Genomic DNA, 9,638 nt, shown 5'->3' with positions numbered 1-9,638 from the left:
ACCTGGCACATTTTCTTTTCAGCCTATGCTCTACAGAATCTCATAGTCAGTAATAAATGGCTTAGTTTAATGAACATGTTGGCATTTTCATAAAATAAAATTGTTTTGGATGGAGGCATTTTTGATCAACCTCCTATGACCTCTACTGTTCCATCTGTGTTTATAGGTGGGTGACTGTGACATCCCAAAGTGGTAACTTGTGCCAGAAGGATCACAGTACCCACCAGCACTGCAGATTATGGTAGAGACTTCTGGAATAGACACAATTATGTGATTTCTAAAGATACATGATCATGAGTCAAAATGTGTTCTTAAAACACTTTGTTACTGGAAACTTCTTAAATAGAGGGGTTTTGACTGGACTTTGCCAGCTCTGGTGTGGCACTTCTTGTTTCAACTCCTTATGTTTCCCCCTGGTTTCCAGAAGCTAAGATTGTCCTTCAGAAGGAAACTGGAGTTTGGAGTCAGAAAGAACTAAGTTTGAATTACTTGCTATCTGTGTTTTGATGAAGATTTTCAATCTAAGGTCCCATTCCCTTGTCTGTAAAATGAAAGTAATACCTTCCAGATTTTGAGGATTAAATGTAATAATACCTGAGAAGTTATTAGTATATGGACATTATTCACTAAAAGACTCCGGTTTGAGTTAACATTGTGGATATTGAGAATGAAATTACACAGAGCCAAGAATCATCCACAAATGCAGACAGGTAAGAAATCCAACCTATGGTTAGCATTCTTGCTGTGTTTCATTCATTGGTGATGATATGGAAAGTGGCTAATGGTATGGTAAAAGATAAAGCCACCTAAGAGATTGTCTTTATAAGAGATAACCATATTGCTGCCCCAAATATGTTACTTTCCCTGCAAGATCTTAAAAATGTCATCAAAGGGAAATATCTGTTTTTATTAATCTATTCTTTGTTGTTTTATTGTATAATATATATTTTTTCTTGAATAATATTATAATATTAAAAGTTATAAAATTCAGAAATTGATGCCCATATTCCTCTACTCAACTATAAATATTCCTTTAGAAATATTTGTCAATGCACTACATACTCTGGATATTTCTCAGTGCAGTATAGACAATGCTATAATTTGTCATGCTGCTATTAACAAATTTGGTAAATCCAGTGACATTTTAGAGTAGTTCAAAAGCATTTTTCTGAGGTCACCTGCATTAGTAAAAGCGTCTTCTTTTTACTAGTTTCTCTGCTTGATTTTTTAAAATTTTTTGCCATTTCTTTCACTCTCTCCCCACCTCCTGCCTCTTTCTCTCTCTCTCTCTCTTGTTCTCTCTCTCTCTATCTTAAGAGACTAGGAGTTGCTAGGGAAGAATTTAGAGGACTATAGGTAGGTAAAAGGAAGTGTCATCTTTGGCAATTACATTTATTACCATGATTGTCAGGAATATCAAAAATTGCAATTACGAGGAGACCATCTGAGGGTATTTAACTATGTTGTGTCTAATATGTCTTTACCAAAATGAAATGAAACCAGCTACTTTTGGTATGTGGTATTTAGTTTTCTGTTCCTGTGATAGTTTGCTAAGAATAAGGCTCCAGCTTCAACCATGTCCCTTCAAAAGACGTGATCTCATTCTTTTTATGGCTGCATAGCATTCCATGTTGCATATGTACCTAAAGCAAATAGATTTTAAGTTGTAAGCATAGATGAAGATTGAGGTAACACCAGTAAATGGAGTTGCCTTAGATAATGTGTATAATGTCAAGAGATTCTTGTCCAGACACTGTGGTGAGTCCTCAAAAATCTAAGGCAGAAATACCATTTGACCCAGTAATCCCATTACTGGGTATATACCCAGGGAAATATAAATTATTCTGTTCCAAAGACACATGCATGCATATGTTCATTACAACACTGAGGGAATGTGTTTTCTTTCCGGGTCCACGAGGGGGCGTAGTTTTAAGGGCAAGAACTTCCCAGTGCCATGCCCCCCTCCCATCTCTCTCCCTCCGGGAGTTTTAACAGGTTTATGTTTGAATTTTGCAGGCGGGGGAGGGGGAAGAAACTAAGAGTCAATCACCCCAGCGGAAGTTTAAAAGAACTCCTTTCATTGGCCAGAGGAACTTGGGAAGATGGGAATTTCTCCCAGGATAAATTCCCCTGCTCCTTCACCCACACCGGATTTCCAGCTCTCTGGAATCCCCTCCCACATGGTGGGAGCTCCCTTTCCCCTCTGGGATTTCCCCTCTGTAATCTCCTTCCACACTCTTCATGGAAGTCTGTCTCTTCCTCTTCTTGCCTTCTCTTTTCTCTACCTAAATAAAATCACCTTTCTGCAACACTTCTTGGGTCCAATGTTTACTTTTATGAGGATACGGTGCACCTACAGTGGTCCTAGCACTTATTCTTTAAGAGGTTGGAGGCCAAGAACCCACAGTATTCTCTCGGGGGAGCTGTGCTTCACCGGCACGCAAGAAAAAACCTGGCTACAGAATTAGCACCCAACGTAGGGCAAAAGAAGTGAAGTGTAAAAAAGAAAACACTGGAGATGTAATTGATAATATTGGACCCTTCTCACTTGCTTTCTATCCTGTCTCTTTAAGAACACCTGAAGCAGTCACAGCCAGGTGGGACGACAGGGAACTGGAATGGCACTGAGCCACGGTAGCACAAGCTAGCCAGAACTAAAAGCGCACCTTTTCTTCCAAGCTGTCTTTCTCTCTCCTCCCCTCTCCCCCACCCCTCTCAGCTGCTTCTCTGTACAAAAAAAAAAAAAAAAAAAAAAAAAACCTGTTGGGAGTTGGGACAAGCAAATGCTCTCTGTACCAGGAGTAGAACTGGGCTTGCACGGGTGTGGACGGGTTTTGGGCTCTCGAACTGGCGGGGTGGAGTGAGCGTGCTCCCCGACCCTTGGGTGTTTCACTCCTTGCTGGCTGAAATGGGAACTAGGGCCGTCCACAGCCTAGCCCTGCAGTAAATCACAGCCAGGCAGGGGGAAGAGCTTGGGGCAGGGGGCCGAGGTGCATTCCTGCGGGGTGCAGAGGCTCTGAGCAAAGCAGCAGCACTTAGAAAAGCACTGAGGGGAAATACTTTTGCTGGTTCGCTTGCTCACATTCAGATGCCCAGTTGGGGGCAGCATGAAACCGCAGAATGCGGCTGTTAAAACCACCACAGTCAAGGATAGAACAAGACATTCCCCCAGGGTGCTACCATGGCAGCTGAGGTTCCTAGTGTGGGCAGCGGCTGGAGGAGTGGCCAAGGGTGCGCACATGGTCCCAGCAACATGGCGGCGGCCGGTCCCCGAGCAGGCCAGTGGCAAACTTTCCCCTCTGGCAGGAGGCAGGGTAAAAAAGGCACACCAATGCGTGGGGCAGCTGCAGCTGCCCAGCCTGCTTCTTTAAATTGTGGGTTCTAACAGCCCATTCCTAGAAGCTTACCCTGCTTTTTAAATTGGCCTGCAAAATTGGACCTTTGCTGGAAATATTGGTGCCCATCTCCTGAGCCTCACTGCCCTCGTCATAGCTCATTGGTATGGTTACCACCCAATTCAATAGCTCCTTCATTCCATGCCTCTATGGTCATCACTGGAAGTCATGCGAGGCCATGGGTGTGAGCCCATGATGCTGGTAGGTTGTGATTGGAATCCAGTTCATGGAGAGCCCTCTAATAAGATGGATCATGCATCTTGGGCACACAATATTTTGGGGTACTGATTGAAAACGTTTCATTTCAGTACCCATTTTACCTGGGGGACACTTCAGGTTGAAGTGGCTGTAATTTTTAACTAGGGATGCCTGCATCCCTTGTGTTCAATTTCAGATGGGTGCTTCTATTCCCAAGCTCAAGTCCCAATTAAAATGTATACTGGAAAATTGAGACCAGTTTGACACAAGACTCTTGAAGAAGAAGCGGCTCATCTTTCTGTGCCGAACAGAGTGGCCAAAATACCCCCTGCTGAGTGGAAAAACCTGGTCTCCAAAGGGAAGTATAAGTTATGACACTATTCTACAATGAGACCTGCACTGTGTAAGCAAGAGTAAATGGTTTGAGGTACCCTATGTGTAACTATTCTTTTCTCTAAGGAATAAGCCTCAGCTCTGTCAAACCTGTGTCCCTTGCCCTATTCAGCCCTCCTCAGGACTACCTCCACCTGTGGGACTCCCTGTGGCAGCTACCCCCACCAATGCCAACCAGGGATCCTCGGCTCCCATACCCCAACAGGAGCCAGGGAGGGCCGAGACAGCCAGGGTATCTCAGGATACCCAGACTCCCAAACTCTGCCCTGTACAGGCAGTGGGAGGAGAATTTGGCCCAGTGAAGGTGCACTCCCCCTTCTCACTTTCTGACTTAAAGCAAATTAAGGTGGACTTAGGAAGGTTTTCAGATGACCCAGACAAGTTCATAGATGTTCTTCAGGGCCTGGGTCAATCCTTTGAATTAGACTGGCAGAATGTCATGCTTTTGCTTAATCAAGTCTTAACCAGCAATGAAAAAGAGGCTGCTCTAGCAGCAGCTCAAGAGTTTGAGGACAATTCGTACCTTCGTCAGGTACATAACCTGATGACGCCAGAGGATAAGGATAGATATCCCACAGGTACTCAGGCAGTCCCTGCCATGGATCCTCACTAGGATGAGGATTCAGAACAGGGGCCTAGAACCGTAAGCATTTCCTGACCTGTATACTTGAGGGATTAAGGAGAATTAGGAAGAAGCCAATGAACTATGCAATGTTATCCACCATAACTCAAGGAAGGGAAGAAAGCCCAACAGCCTTCCTTGAGCAATTGCAAGAGGCTTTAAGAAGTACACTCCCCTGTCACCAGTCTCTACTGAGGGTCAGTTAATACTAAAGGACAAGTTTATTACTCAGTCAGCAGCAGATATCAAGAGGAAGCTTCAGAAGCTGGCCTTGGGGCCAGAACAGAGTCTAGAATCATTGCTGAACCAGGCAACCTCGGTGTTTTATAATAAAGACCCGGAGGAACAGGCTGAAAGGAACAGGAGAGATCAGAGAAAGGCTGCTGCCTTAGTTATGGCCTTCAAGCAGGCAGACCCCGGGGGCTCAAATGAGGGAAAGGCTCCGGTTAGCCTTCAGTCTGGCAGAACTTGTTACCAGTGCTGTCTAAAGGGACATGTTGTAAGAAAATGTCCCCACAAGAATAGACCACCACACATCCATGCCTGCTGTGCCAAGGAAATCACTAGAAAGCACACTGTCCCAGGGAACCAAGGTCCCCTGGGCCTGAGGTATCTAACCAGATGACCCTATGGCAGGACTGGGGATGCCTGGAACAAGTGTCAGCAAAAGCCATCACCCTCACAAAGCCCCAGGTAAGGATAGCCATAAAGGTCCAGGAAGCCAATCTTCTCCTGGGCGCTGGCACGGCCTTCTCTGTATTTCTCTCCTGCCTTGGAAACTTAGGGCTGCTATTAGGAAAGTTACTACCTCTCTTCAATTACCATAAGCTATCTCAGAAGCTAATTAATAACAAAGAAATGTTGCTAATTCTCTCTGCAAAAAGCAGCTCTCTCTGCAAACCTGCTTAACTCTTCAGCTGTCATAGCTTTTAAAAAAAAAGAAAGGGCCCTGAGTCTGCTAACAACAGAGTGGAGGGGAACCTGTTCCTTTCTAGGAAAGAAGCTGCTATTTTATAAACCAGTTAAATGGTATTTTAAACATAGAACTCAGGAATCAATCAAAAACAGGGCTAGAGAACTTCAAGATCCTGGCTCTGTTCTCTCCTAGGCTCATTAACAACTCTGGGCCTCTCATCTTTAACCACCTTGTCATATTCATTTCTTATAAAACCATAAGGTCACAATGAATCCTGCCTCTAGAATCCCAGATATCCTTAACTTGTGAGCTCTATCGTGGACCTATAAATCAACCTGTACCTGTTTAAAGGCTCCTCTCTAGAAGAAACCTCAACTGCAGGGCCCCTTCTACGTCCCATTTCAGCAAGAAGTAGTTAAAGAGGATCGACACCCCTATTCCAACAGAAGTTGAATTTTCCTGTTCAGAGGGGGGGATGAGGGAATGTGTTCTCTTTCCAGGTCCATGAGGGGGCATAGTTTTAAGGGCAATAATTTCCCAGTGCCATGCCCCTCTCCCATCTCTCTCCATCTGGGAGATTTAACAGTTTATGTTTGAATTTCGCGGGCGTGGGAAGAAACTAAAACTCAATCACTCCAGTGGAAGTTTAAAGGAACTCCTTTCATTGGCCAGAGAAACTTGGGAAGGTGGCAATTTCTCCCAGGATAAATTCCCCTGCTTCTTCACCCACGCCGGATTTCCAGCTCTCTGGAATCCCCTCCCACATGGTGGGGGCTCCCTCCGGGATTTCCCCTCTGGAATCCCCTTCCACACTTTTCGTGGAAGCCTTTCTCTTCTGCTTTCCTTCTCTTTTCTCTACCTAAATAAAATTACCTTTCTGGAACACTTCTTAGGTCCAATATTTACTTTTATGAGCATACAGTGCACCTGCAGTGGTCCCATCACTTATTCTTTAAGAGGTTGGAGGCCAAGAACCCACAGCATTCTCTTAGGGGAGTTGTGCCTTACTGGCACCCAAGAAAAAACCTGGTTACAGCACTATACACAATAGCAAAGACATGAAATCAACCCAAATGCCCGTCAATGATAGACAGAGAAGGTGGGACATATACACCATGGAATAGTATGCAGCCATAAAAAGCAACAAGATCATGTCTTTTGCAGGGACATGGATGGAGCCAGAAGCTATTATCTTCAGAAATTTCTGATGCATAGTTTGCAAATATTTTTTCCTATTCTGTAGATTATCCCATTTCACTGTCCATGTCCTGATCACATCCCAACTCCAGTTATCCTACAAAAATATTCCCTGTCTACAGTAGAATACTGGTATTCTTTCCACAGAATTCGACTCTCGTTAGAGTTGAGAGGTGATCTAACAAACACCAATTGGGTTTAATTGCCAGTAAGAAGTCTTGATAATGTCTTTTTCCACTGAGAGAGTGAGCTTTTATTAAATGCCAGCAGTTTGTCTGTTTACCTGATATTTTAAGAAAATGCAAAGAAAATAATACAGTTTAGTTCTTACATTAATCCTAAGAGCTTTTTCTCTCCTTATTAGAGAAATGAGTCATAACATAAATTAAAACTATACTATAAATTAAAACATAATGGTATTCTGCAGAGAATGCAAGTATCCTATTAAGTAAAGGGAAGATTTCAGTATTTCTTTCTTTGTATCTCCCTGTCCATGTCCTAATCACAGGTTTCCCAGTTATCGGCTGGATGAGCTCCTTTGTTCAACAGATGTTCTACCCATGTTGGTCTTTTTTCACTGTTCTGTTGTCTGCTTTCTGTTTCATTTCAGTACAGGCCAATGGAAACTAAATTTATTAATTTAAAATGTCTGATTTGAATTTTGTGGTAGTTGGATAGTAAAACTACTAAACCTATACAAAATATTTAAACATGGAAAATTGACCATAATTATATCAGATGCAAACTATGCATTCAACAGGGGGTTAATTTCCAGAAGACATTAAGAACATAAACAATTCAACAGCAGAAAACATGAACAAACAAACAAATACTCAGCTGGTGAAATAAAGTTCCTGAAACTGCCTGTCTTGAAACACATGCATGTATTTTTTTTCACAGTTCTGGGAGTGAAAGTCAAAAATCAAGGTGTGGTCAGGGCTTTACTCTATCAGAAACCTCAAGGGGAGGAGCCTTGCTTCTTCTAGCTTCTCATAACCACAGGTGTTCTTTGGCTTATAGATGTACTACTCCAGGTTTCTTTCTTTTTGATCCTATGGCATCTTCTTTGTGTGTCTGTTTCTTCACATGGTGTTTACTTCTCTACGTGTGTCTGCATCCAGTTTTTTCTCTTATAAAGACAACATTCATATTAGATTAGAGTTCATCCTAATAACCTCATTTAACTGGATTACAGTTGCAAATAACTAACTTTCAGAAAGGTCACAGCCACAAGTACCAAAGGTTACAATTTCATCATGGATTTTCGGGGAATACAATTCAACCCATATCAACAGTCCCTTGTCAAAGACCAGTTAGTTTCTGTACAACCGGAAATTAAGTAATTGGTAACAAATATAATTTAATATGTTCACATTTTAATGATGCAACAAAAAAAGAGAAACAAAGAGTCCCCAAAACATTTTTCTTTCCTCACAAGCTACTGAAAGATGTTTTTTTAATGGTAACATTTATAGTTTTAGGGCAAAGTAGATAGATTAACTTTCCGTGGTTCAGAAATTTCTATTTGATAATCATTAGTAACAGTATCCTTGAAAATAGTTGAAACAATTTAAAATATTGTAAAATATTATTCAGCTATACACTTTTCCTGTGCCTTTCTACCTAAGGATAATTTTAAATGATACATTCAATGTGGCAATGGTACAGGTTTTTCAGACATAAAATGACTGATATTTTCTCAACTTTCCTTTCATAAAACAGTGTGTTTCTACTAGTAGTGTATAGAAGTGTCCATTCAGCTACATTCTCAAAAGCATTGTTTGTTATACTAGAATTAAAAGAAAAAGATCCATTTAGAAGATGAATTATAGCTCATTATTGTTTTAGATTAATTATTAACAGTGATGTTGAAGAGTTATCTTTTAATGGAAAATGGAAAATGTCTTTTCACTCACTGCTTATCTTTTAGATTATTGATATTTTGTTGTATTTTTTTTAAAGTATTTCTATAATAAAATCTGTCTTATTTTCTGTTGTGTGATGTTCCCACACAATTTAGAAATTCTTTGCCTATATCAAAATAGGTTAAATACATATCTGTAGGTAGGAATGTCATTTGTAGGTACAGAAAAAAATGCAAAACTTTTTTGGAAAGATGGTAAATGAGAGAAGCTTCTCTAGTCTTATTGATTCTTTCATCAGGCCAATTTGTCTATTGAATCATAACTGTACACCAGGCGCTATAATTAATTAGCCATGGTTCACATTCCTATGAAGTTCACAGTTTGATGGAGAAGTGAAAGACATGTAGACAAATATTTTCTGCTGATATAATATAAGTTGTTACAAGTTCATGCTCAAGAAATCATGAGTATCAAGGATTAAAATCTTTAATATTTCTTAAATAATGAATTAGAGAAGATTTCAAAAGGAGTCCCTACCTGAGCCAGATGACAAATGATAAGTAGTGGTAACTCAAGCAGGAGAGCATGGAGGGCATATTCCAAAAAGAGGAAAATCCATGAACAAAAAAATGTGCAAACCTTTCAACTAGATTGTACATTCAGTGAAGACAGTGGTCATTTCTGGCTTTATAATTTTTAATAACCCAGCATTTAGCCCTCTGCCTTTCACAAGGGTATTGTTGATATTTTAAGAATAAATCAGTAAACGAATACATGCAAATGTGCAGGAAACAATGAAGATGATAAAGAAGAAAGAGGCTTGGTTGGCTAGAGTATAGGTGGAAGTCATTCTTTAGTGATAGGGACAGGAGGCGGAGAAATTCTAGCCAAAAAAGGGTGAGTCCCTGACAAAACTCCACCCTTAAGCCTGTAACCAAAGACCAAAGTGAAAACTTATATTCCTGTTTTCCTGCTCCAATGTTGCCTTTTCCAAAACCACCCATGGCTCAACCCAGAACCCACATCCCGTGTCTATATAAACCCCAGAACTC

The sequence above is a fragment of the Cebus imitator genome, unplaced genomic scaffold, assembly GCF_001604975.1.
Source record: "Cebus imitator isolate Cc_AM_T3 unplaced genomic scaffold, Cebus_imitator-1.0 Scaffold408, whole genome shotgun sequence".
NCBI lineage: Eukaryota > Metazoa > Chordata > Mammalia > Primates > Cebidae > Cebus > Cebus imitator.
This window is presented reverse-complemented; position numbering follows the sequence as displayed.